The sequence below is a fragment of the Pongo abelii genome, chromosome 7 (assembly GCF_028885655.2).
Source record: "Pongo abelii isolate AG06213 chromosome 7, NHGRI_mPonAbe1-v2.0_pri, whole genome shotgun sequence".
Taxonomy (NCBI): domain Eukaryota; kingdom Metazoa; phylum Chordata; class Mammalia; order Primates; family Hominidae; genus Pongo; species Pongo abelii.
In genome coordinates, this window is record NC_071992.2 from 62,971,081 (window position 1) to 62,981,263 (window position 10,183).

Genomic DNA, 10,183 nt, shown 5'->3' on the forward strand with positions numbered 1-10,183 from the left:
GGATCTGCAGGGGTAGTGGGCCCGTGTGGTCTGAGAAAGCCTCCATCTCACCTCAAGTGTGCGCACCCCATTTACTTACCTGTTCCCAGTGTCAGGCCTGTTGGGAAGGAGAACAACATTGCTTGACGTGAATTTGATTAGCTGGGCCTGTAGATGATTCATAAATGAACACGTCTCTACACTTTCCATCAGCTTGCACATCTCCCCATCAGTCCCGCCTGCAAACCGTTGCCATGGTGTTTCTACCCAGCCATGCCGCCGCAAGCGGGACCCTCTCTCCCAGTGCTGCAGGCTTCCTCGGCCCTCCACCAGTCTACACCATCAACTCACATCTCAAGGAAAATGGTAACACTTCTATTTAGCACTCACAACTTCTCAAATATTCACAACTTCTCAAATATTCACTCATTCCACGTGCACAAAAACTCTGTAATGCGGATGCCATTATCGTCTTCTTTTTGCAGATAAGCGAAGGGGAACCCTGAGAGCGCCACCGTTTTCCGTAGGTCCCACCACTCGTCAGAGTCACAGAGCAAAGCTGCATATCTGGGTGCCAGATGCCAGCCACTCTCCACTGGCACTGCGTTGAGGGTGAGCTTCTTAACAGGTGGTGCAAACATGAATGCTCTCCACCTGCCGGCCCCAGCTACACCTCAGAGCAATCTGGGAGCTTTTATAAACAAAAATGTCTCAAGCCCTCACTTGATTTGGTAGATCAGGGAGTCTCTTCAAAATTCCTTCAGTGCTTTGAAGGTGAAGCCAGGTTTGGGGACCCTATCTCATGCAGCATAATACTGCGTGCACCCAAGGCATGTGGTGAATGTTCACTGAGAGAAATGCACAGTGTATGTGTACATGTGCGTGTGTATGCATGTGGTGTGTGTGCACGTGTGCTGTCTGTGTATGCATGTGCTGTGTGTATACACGTGTACCATGTATATGTGTGCTGTGTGTGTACGTGTGGTGTGTGTATGCATGCCATTTGTGTATGCACGTGCTGTGTACACACACGGGTGCTGTATGCGTGCAGTTTGTGTACGGGTGCAGTGTGTGTACGCATACATGCATGTGGGCCTGTGGCTCACTCAGCAGAGGAAGCCTGACCACCAGTGGCCTCAGATGGATACGAGTCTGTGGGTATGGAAGACAAGCCACAGAGGGGTGACAGCTGTCACTGGCTGGTCTTAACAGATATGCAAAAGTTGACATGGTGGGTTCCTACTCCTGAATTTTAGGAAAACTTAATTTAAATCAAAACTCACTAATCAAAACATCTAAGTAGAAGACAAATCTCTTCCAAAGCTCATGCTTCCAATCTTGTGGCTTTCTTAGTTATGGCATTCCACCTGCAGGTGAGAATGTGACAAGCTGAGGGGGACTCCCACCCCCACGACCACGGTCCTGGGGAAGACACTGACATCCACAACCCAGAGGCGCTCGGCTGGCCAAGCCCCAGAGGCTGGAGAGGGAGGCCTCAGAACCGGCAGGTCAGATGCCTCACTGCTGTGTCAAATCAGGATTCAAACACTTTTAATGGGTGCACTGCTTTGCTGGTGGCCCCGGAAGGTGCTCTGTCTGGCCTCTTAGCAGGACTGGCCCCCCCCAGGGAGTGAGGGACTCCACCGCTCTCCCCCACCCATGCCCCTTGCCAGAACCGAGGAAGGGCATTTCAATATAAATTCCTGCTCCCTGCAAGCTTCCAAAGCTCACATCGTTTTCTCTCACATCAGAGCAAAAAAAAAAAAAAAAAAAAAAAAAAAAAAAAAAACTGCAAGTGAAAAATCCCAGGGTAGCAACTCTAAGGGATTAATTTCCCCTCTCTTTTGGCCTTCCCACCTCCTCTAAGGGTTAAGAATGTGGAGGAAGAATCGCTAGACTTGGTGTCTGTGCTTGGTGGGAACTATTAAATTACGGCGGGATGTTTCTGATTAGAGTGAAAGCTGTGCCTGTGCGCGGCCCCGGGGGCCACATGTGCCCGGCCGCCTGCCCCAGCCCCACACTTGCTCGTGGGGCCCCTCCGTGGCACCGACGCCGTGTGGGTTTTTTATGTTGAGCGCAAGGATGGGAGCTCGTGCTGGCAAGGGAGAAGGAAACAGGCAATAAAACGGAGAGCTGAGCGGCTTACTGGAGCCAGGACGCTGGGGTCGGCTTAATTGCTCTGAAATGAAAAAGATTCGGGGGTTTTCGTGAAATCCCATAGGCACACTTGCCAAGCCTCAAATATTAGGTTGAATTACAGTTTCTAATCCCTCCCCTCCCCTAGTCCTGTGCCTTATTTCTGCCGGAGGTTTTGTCCCCAGCTTCGAGGACTGAGAGGGGAAAGGTTGACAAGAGCGGGGCTGGGCTCCGGCGTGGGCGCAGAAACACCAGTGCAGAGGCGCTCTAGGGACCCCCCGGGGCTGCGGGGCCTTGCAGGGACAGCCCCAGGCCCGGAGCTGCAGAAACACCCAGACCCCGCGCCTCCTGGAACCACGCGTCCATTAGCACAGACATTCCTGGGGGCAGGCTCCTGTCCTTTAACACAGTCTCAAAGGAGTCTTCAAAAACAAAAAGTTTACAAGCACTGATAGTGAAAACAGAAGGATGATAACACCGAGAGGGACTTTCCCGGGAGAGGACGGCTTCCAGGGACTGAGAAAGGATGGGCAGGTGGGCGGGGCGGGGCGCCGTGCGGGCAGGGCTGGCGCGGGGAGTCCCCAGACTCCCCCCACCCCCCGCAGTGGGAAGCACCTCTCCCATTCACGCCGGGCAGGACACCTGGCCGGGCGGGAGAGGCAGCGCAAGGGCCGGCCGGGGGGTACGGGACTCGAGCCGGGGACCTGAGGCAGGAGCCAAGCATCGTCGCAGGGCAACCAGCAGAACGGAGAGGGAGGCGCGGGGACGAAGGCTGGCGGGAGCCGAGCTGAGAGCAGGAGCCCGGAGCCCCCTAGGGCGGAGCCGATCCGCCCGCCCCGTCCCGCCGAGCTGGGTCTCCCTCTGTGGCCTGCGCAGCCAGGGTCGCCAAGCCGCCTGGAATGGCTCAGGCTTCCAAAAGGAGCAGGCGCCAGAAAGAGCTTTGCCCGCCGGGTGATGGAGATGATGCAACTTTCCAAAGTGACGCTGAGAGCTGAGTATGTTCCTTTCTACTTAGGTTGGGAAAAATTCAGTAAGTTACAATTTTCAATAAATCTCTCAGAAGAGTGATAGGAAGACGGTGAGAATATGGACGACATGGTGTGAAGTCAAAGAAGTTTTGGAGGCCGTCCATTTTAATATGCAAGCAAAATAAAGCAGGTCCGTGCTTAAGCTGTCACGTTATCCTCAGCACCAATGAAGAGGTGCTGGGTGGGTTTTTCTTTTTTTCTTTCTTTTCTTTCTTTCTTTCTTTCTTTCTTTCTTTCTTTCTTTCTTTCTTTCTTTCTTTCTTTCTTTCTTTCTTTCTTTCTTCTTTCTTTCTTTTCTTTTTCTTTCTTTCTTTCTTTCTCTTTCTTTTTCTTTCTTTTCTTTCCTCCTTCCTTCCTTCCTTTTTCTTTCTCTTCTTTCCTCCTTTCTTTCTTTCTCTCTCCTTCTCCTCCTCCTCCTTCTTTTTTTTTTTTTGAGATGGGCTCTCACTCTGTGGCTCAGGCTGGAGTGCAGTGGCGTAAACAGGGCTCTCACTGCAGCCTTGAACTCCCAGGGTCAAGTGATCCTCTGTCCTTCCCCTCCCGAGTAGCTGGGCCTACAGGCACATGCCACCAAGCCCTGCTAATCTGTAAATTTTTGTTGCCATGTTTCCCAGGCTGGTCTCAAACTCCTGAACTCAAGCGATCCTCCCACGTTGCCCTACGAAAGTGCTGGGATTACAGGTGTGAAGCACCTGTCCTTGGCCAGTGCTGGGTTTTCTGATTCCTGGTTTACAGAGCGGGTGACTGAGGGTGAGCTGAATTCGGAGACCCGCTCATCCCTCACACTCACACCAGGGACGGAGCTCACAGTGTCTTCCCTGACAGGACATTTATTTGCATTGCTTTTAGGTGGGGGATCTGTGACCCTGTCTCAGGCACACCTGCCTGAGCCACGGCCGGTGATTCCAGTCTCCTCACCTCCTGATTCTTCTTGCCTCCCTGAGGGCCTGCCTGGCCTCCTGTCTGCCTGTGTGCAGTTGTATGTGCAGGTCCTCCCTAATGACCCTGTGTGGGCTTTCTGTGGCTTTGTTGGTGGGTGTAGGGTGCACTGCTGTGAGAGTAGGCTGCTTTAGAAGGAACAGTCCCAGGCATTCAGGATGTCCTGTCTCCCGAGGAATAGCAAGGGCCCACCCACCCCATCAGGAAGCACCTCTGTGGCCAACAGATGGAAGCTGGAATCTTGAGGCGCACGATCTTCATGGATGTACAGGGTCATCAGTTTCCAAGCACCCCGTGGTCTACCGTGAGAACAGCAGCGGGTCCTCAGGGCAAGAAGAAGCCAATGGGAGGTAGAGAAGCAGGGAAGGCAAGTGGACAGTAGGGTGCAGAAGGAATTCGGTTTCCCGAGCCCTTGGAGGAGTGAACCATCCACCCCAATGGCCTCTGCCCAGACCATTGTGTGGCATGGGGAAGCAACTTTCCACACAGCTTCCTCTGGGAGAAGCAGGTTTGTAGGCTGCTTTTCAGAAGAACAGCATCCACTGGGGGGCTCTGTGGGCCTCGACCTCATCACTGTCCACCTGGTGACAAGGGCTTATTGCTCCTCCCTCTGCAGCTGGGTGGAGGGAAGAAACAGAGAAGTCAAGCCCACTCTTGCACACACATCAGGGCTGATCCACAAGTGTCATTTGATTGCAGCCTCACAAAAACATTCCCAGATGCTAATTATTACTCTCATTCTTTTTTTTTGAGATGGAGTTTCACTCTTGTTGCCCAAGCTGGAGTGCAATGGCGCCATCTCAGCTTACTGCAACCTGTGCCTCCCAGGTTCAAGCAATTCTCCTGCCTCAGCCTCCCGACTAGCTGGGATTACAGGCACATGCCACCACGCCCAGCTAATTTTTTGTATTTGTAGTAGAAACGGGGTTTTACCATGTTAGCCAGGCTGATCTCGAACTCCTGACCTCAGGTGATCCACCCGCCTCAGCCTCCCAAAGTGCTGAGATTACAGGCGTGAGCCACCATGCCCAGCCTCTCACTTTTTTAAATGAGGAAATGGAAGTCCAGAAATACATGAGTTAACAGTAGCTGTTGTAAAAAATAAACCCCCAAATGTATAAAGATTTAAAAATGACAGGCAGGGCACAGTGGCTCATGCCTGTAATCCCAGCACTTTGGGAGCCTGAGGCGGGTGAATCACGAGGTCAAGAGATCGGAGACCACCCTGGCCAACATGGTGAAACTCCATCTCTGCTAAAAATACAAAAAAAATAGCTGGGTGTGGTGGTGCACGCCTATAGTCCCAGCTACTCTGGAAGCTGAAAATCACTTGAACTCGGGAGGCGGAGGTTGCAGTGAGCCGAGATTGTGCCACTGCACTCCAGCCTGGTGACAGAGCGAGACTCAGTCTCAAAAAAAAAAAATAATAATAATAAAGGTTTATTTCTCATTCATTTAAATCTCAATGGGTGTTCATTCTCAACTCTCCTCCAGGGCACAGCTCAGGGATGTGGTTCTATGCTCAGGACTTGTCATTTTCCATAAATTTCCCGTGCTTTGTCCCCATGGTGAAGTTGATTTAAATTTGGTGAGAATGGCATTTTAGAACTAGAGTGAACCGTAGCAACAAATGGTCCAAGCCACATATTTTATTGAATAAGAAACTGAGACTTAAAGAGATTGGGGGGTTAACCAAAATCTCAAAATTAGGTAATATAAAAAGTAGGTCATGCATTAGGTTTTACAGATGCATACAGATAAGGGTTTTTTCCTCCTCAATAAATTAAAAAAACAAAGCACAGATTCAACTCAGCTCCCATGTGCAGACATAAAGTGTGGGGTTCAAAGTTCTTCTACGAACCTTGGTTTGAATATTTTGGCAAGGAAAAAAGAAATGCATGTGACTCTGGTAGCAATGTCTTTTGAGGAGTAATATTAGGCTTCTTTTGTGGCCCCCTACTTAAATTTCCACCTTTCTTTCAAAATATTTGTTCCTCTCCATTGGCTAACAATGTGTTCCCAATAGGCAGCAAGTGAGGTTTCCTGATTAACCATCAAAGGGGTGAGCTTGATTATGTCTTATTTTTGGTACTCCCCACATTCCCAATAAACAATGTGGTGTGAGGTTAGGACAGGAAGCGAGGAAACAGACGGTCTGCAGACCCTCATAGGGCTCTTGAGTGTGGCAGGTGGGACACTGCTTGTAGGATTAGGATGCAAAGGGCTTTCTACAAGAGAAGGGGAAACGGAGAACAATGGAGAAAGGTGAGTCAAGACAGTTGTAGTGCAGATAGCACATGTAGGGAAGGGAGGAAGGCGTGATGGCTATATTTCATCTTTTGATTCACTTCTCTCTGAGGCTGAGGAATGAAATCAGCTCTCTCCTTAGGAGATGAAAATCCAGCTTCACTATCTCCACTGCAGAATGTCTGCTTGTCTCACTAAGTGGACTTCCATATGTGGTGTGGATGCCATGAACTGCACAGGGCCAGGGGCTGATCAGAACAAAGGTCAGATTCTAATCTTCAAGCATCATATGTATCTTTTCAACACACCGTTAACTTCCACTTCCTACCACCAAATAAAGGGTAAAAGAAAGAACAACAACAAGAAAAACTATCAACAGCAATAGGGTGTGATCTGCAATAAAGCCCTGAAAACCTTCATTTGCTGATATCAATGCATTCAGGACAAAAACCCTCACTGCTCCTTCCTGATTGGCCTTGAGAGCATGCAGACAGCTCTGATGAAACCCGAACTAGTGGGGTCAGGAGACACACACAATATGTTGAGAAGATTGTTATCAAAATGCAATGTATGGGTGGCCCCTTTCTCTTTTGGTTCTAGGCGCTTTGGGAGCCGTGGCTTAAGGTGCAGACATGGCCAAGTCTAACACCCATGCCACACACAACCAGTCCCGAAAATGGCACAGAAATGGTATCAAGAAACTGCGATCACAAAGATACAAATCTCTTAAGGAGGTGGACCCCAAGTTCCCGAGGAACATATGCTTTGCCAAGAGGCACAAGAAGGGCCTAAAGAAGATGCAGGCCAACAATGCCAAGGCCATGAGCATAGGTGCCAAGGCTATCAAGGCCCTCGTAAAGCCCAAGGAGGTTAAGCCCAAGATCTCAAAGGGTGTCAGCAGCAAGCTTGATCGATTGCCTACATTGCCCACTCCAAGCTTGGGAAGCGTGGTCATGCCCGCATGACCAAGAGGCTCAGGCTGTGCTGGCCAAAGACCAAGGCCAAGCCCAAGGATCGAACCAAGGCCCAGGCTGCAGCTCCAGCTTCAGTTCCAGCTCAGGCTCCCAAAGGTGCCCAGGCCCCTACAAAGGCTTCAGAGTAGATATCTCTGTCTGCCAATGTGAGGACAGAAGGACTGGTGCGACCCCTGCCCCCACCCGGGCTGCCATCTGCATGGGGCTGGGGTCCTCTTGTGCTACTTGTGCAAATAAACCGGAGGCAGGAAAAAAAAAAAGACAAAATGCATTGTATGCTTATTTTATTTGTACATACAATAAGTCGACGTTTGCATAATGATTGTTAAAAGTGAGAGAAAAAATTGTAAAAAAAATAAGTCATTGGTTTTGAACAATATGTTTCATTCCTGTTTAGCTGCTTGTGGTTGCCAAATCTACAAAAGTGCAAAACTTTAAAAAACCCTTGTTGAAATCTCTTGGAAAACATACAATCTTCCAGAAATTCCTCTGAGTTTTCCTTTAAGTTCGACAACAAATGGAAATAAGTGGATTGTTGTCCTTCAACCCACGGTAACAAAGGTGGGGGTGTAAGTCTGTAGTTTGAAGAATTTCATTCTAATCAATTGTGTAGAGCAAAGTTGAAATAAGTTACATTAATTTCATGTAAATTAGTTTCCTGAGCTCTTTTAAAGTCTTGAGTGATTTTTTTTTTGTATTTTGTAATTTTTTTCCTTTTGTTTATCTCTATTTCCTCAGTTTTCTTTTTTAATTATACTTCTGGGATACATGTGCAGAACGTGCAGGTTTGTTACATAGGTATACACGTGCCATGGTGGTTTGCTGTACCCATCAACCCGTCGTCTACATTAGGTATTTCCCCTAATGCTATCCCTCCCCTAGCCCTCCACCCCCCGACAGGCCCCAGTGTGTGATGTTCCCCTCCTTTTGTCCATGTGTTATCATTGTTCATCTCCCACTTATGAATGAGAACATGCAGTGTTTGGTTTTTCTGTTCCTGTGTTAGTTTGCTGAGAATGATGGTTTCCAGCTTCATCCATGTCCCTGCAAAGGACATGATCTCATTCCTTTTTATGGCTGCATAGTATTCCATGGTGTATATGTGCCACATTTTCTTTATCCAGTCTATCATTGATGGGCATTTGGGTTGGTTCTAAGTCCTTGCTATTGTGAATAGTGCTGCAATAAACATACGTGTGCATGTGTCTTTATAGTAGAATGATTTATAACCCTTTGGACATATACGCAATAATGGGACTGCTGAGTCAAATGGTATTTTGGTTCTAGATCTTTAAGGTATTGTCATACTGTCTTCCACAATGGTTGAACTAATTTACACTCCCACCAACAGTGTAAAAGCTTTCCTGTTTCTCCATATCCTCTCCAGCATCTGTTGTTTCCTGATGTTGTTTCCTGTTGTTTTTAATGATGGCCATTCTAACTGGCGTGAGATGGTATCTCATTGTGGTTTTGATTTACATTTCTTTAATGACCAGTGATGATGAGCTTCTTTTCTTTCATATGTTTATTGGCTGAATAAATGTCTTCTTTTGAGAAGTGTCTGTTCATTTCCTTCACCCACTTTTTGATTGGATTGTTTGTTTTTCTCTTGGAAATGTGTTTAAGTTTCTTGTAGTTTCTGGATATTAGCTCTTTGTCAGATGGATAGATTGTAGAAATTTTCTCCCATTCTGTAGGTTGTAGATGTGTGGCATTATTTCTGAGGCCTCTGTTCTGTTCCATTGGTTTATATATCTGTTTTGGTACCAGTACCATGCTGTTTTGTTTACTGTAGCCTTGTGGTATAGTTTGAAGTCAGGTAGCATGATGCCACCAGCTTTGTTCTTTTTGCTTAGGATTGTCTTGGCTATATGGGCTCGTTTTTGTTTCCATACGAAATTTAAAATAGTTTTTCTAATTCTGTGAAGAAAGTCAATGGTAGCTTGATAGGAATAGCATTGAATCTACAAATTACTTTGGGCAATATGGCCATTTTCACCATATTGATTCTTCGTATTGATGAGCATGGAATGTTTTTTCCATTTGTTTGTGACCTCTCTTGTTTCCTTCAGCAGTGGTTTGTAGTTCTCCTTGAAGAGGTCCTTCAAATCCCTTGTAAGTTATATTCCTAGGTATTTTATTCTCTTTGTAGCAATTGTGAATGGGAGTGCACTCATGATTTGGCTCTCTATTATTGGTGTATAGAAATGCTTGTGATTTTTGCACATTGATTTTATATCCTGAGACTGCTGAAGTTGCCTATCAGCTTAAGGAGATATTGGGCTGAGACAATGGGGTTTTCTAAATATATAATCATATCATCTTCAAACAGGGACAATTTGACTTCCTCTCTTCCTATTTTAATACCGCCTTTTTTTTTTCTCTTCCCTGATTGCCCTGGCAATATTATGTTGAATAGGAGTGGTGAGAGAGGGCATCCTTGTCTTGTGCCAGTTTTCAAAGGGAATGCTTCCAGTTTTTGTCCACTCAGTATGATATTGGCTGTGGGTTTGTCATAAATAGCCCTTAGTATTTTGAGATACTTTCCATCAATACCTAGTTTATTGAGAGTTTTTAGTATGAATGGGTGTTGAGTTTTATCAAAGGCCTTTTCTGCATCTATTGAGATAATCATGTGGTTTTTTGTCATTGGCTCTGTTTATGTGATGGATTATGTTTATTGATTTGCATATGTTGAACCAGCCTTGCATCCCAGGGATGAAGCCAACTTGATCATGGTTGATAAGCTTTTTGATGTGCTGCTGGATTCAGTTTGCCAGTATTTTATTGAGGATTTTTGCATCTATGTTCATCAGGGATATTGGCCTGAAATTTTCTTTTTTTGTTGTGTCTCTGCCAGGTTTTGGTGTTAGGATGAAG

At 47.0% G+C, this 10,183-nt stretch overlaps 1 pseudogene; it reads left to right on the top strand.

Annotated features, from left to right (window-relative positions):
* The first annotated feature begins 2,711 nt into the window (after nt 1-2,711).
* On the top strand, nt 2,712-7,927 carry LOC129060995 (large ribosomal subunit protein eL29-like; annotated as a pseudogene).
* Nucleotides 7,928-10,183: the final 2,256 nt, after the last annotated feature.